Source organism: Patella vulgata, chromosome 6, assembly GCF_932274485.2.
Source record: "Patella vulgata chromosome 6, xgPatVulg1.2, whole genome shotgun sequence".
Taxonomy (NCBI): Eukaryota; Metazoa; Mollusca; class Gastropoda; family Patellidae; genus Patella; species Patella vulgata.
Genome location: NC_065884.2, coordinates 5,375,181 through 5,376,276, shown reverse-complemented (window position 1 = coordinate 5,376,276; position 1,096 = coordinate 5,375,181).

Genomic DNA, 1,096 nt, shown 5'->3' with positions numbered 1-1,096 from the left:
ACGCATAAAATCAAAGAAGGTGTTCATTTAATTATGGAAGCCTATTGCGGTTATTTTATATTCTCGGGAAGTCAAGACTCGAGAACACTAGTCCACAATATCCGTTTGAAACATAAACAAATATGATGTGCTTCATTCCAAGCAAAAATGACACGTCAGTATCTCTATTTTCTCCCATCGGTCATTCATTTCCGATGGAGTATGTGACGTCGAACTTGTTCATGAATTTGGAACCAATATTATTAGGTCGAGGTCATAATATTGTTACAGATGTCACCAGAGGCAAACCCGGATGTTAAGTCCCAAGGACCGAACGAACGGATAAATGGGGCAGGATCCACAGCTTTAAATATGGCGTTATCTATTAGAAAATGTTTTATGCTTTGGTTTGTAATTTTGTCAGAGAGAGAGAGAGAGAAATGGGGTTTAACGTCCACTCGACACAAACTAAGTCATTTCGGGACTAACATACGGTTTAATTATATTTCAATAATTCGCTTGCGCATAGGGATCTTTAACAGTGGGGGGAAACCGGAGGACCCGGAGAAAACCCACGATGTTGGACAGGCGACCCTACTCCTTGTCACGTACAACCGGTTATTCGAAACCACGCCAGTCGACTCAATGACAGACTTTATGATACAGCGCGCGCACGCTAACCATTCAGCCATCCACCCCCCCCCCCCCCCCGTAATTTTGTCAGCATATTTTATAATAAATATGGTGGTGTAGATATTGGTAAGCACACTCATCAGCAGTGAATATTCGCTAGGCCGCTACAATCACTGACAAGGATGACATCGATGCGACTTAGGCATTTTTAACCTTTATTTTTTTCTATAAAAGTACAGAAGAAAACTTTAACGGTACTTTCTTTAGGCATTTTTAACCTTTATTTTTTTCTCTATTAACAATACTACGGTTTTAACTTCATACATCTGTTGACTAACATATGGTTCAATTTTATTTCAATAATTCACTTGTGCGTAGGGGTCTTGCGCAGGGGGGGGGGGGGGACACAGGAGGACCCAGAGAAAACCCACACGGTTGGATAGACGACCCTACTCCTTGTCACGTACAACCGGGAATTCGAATC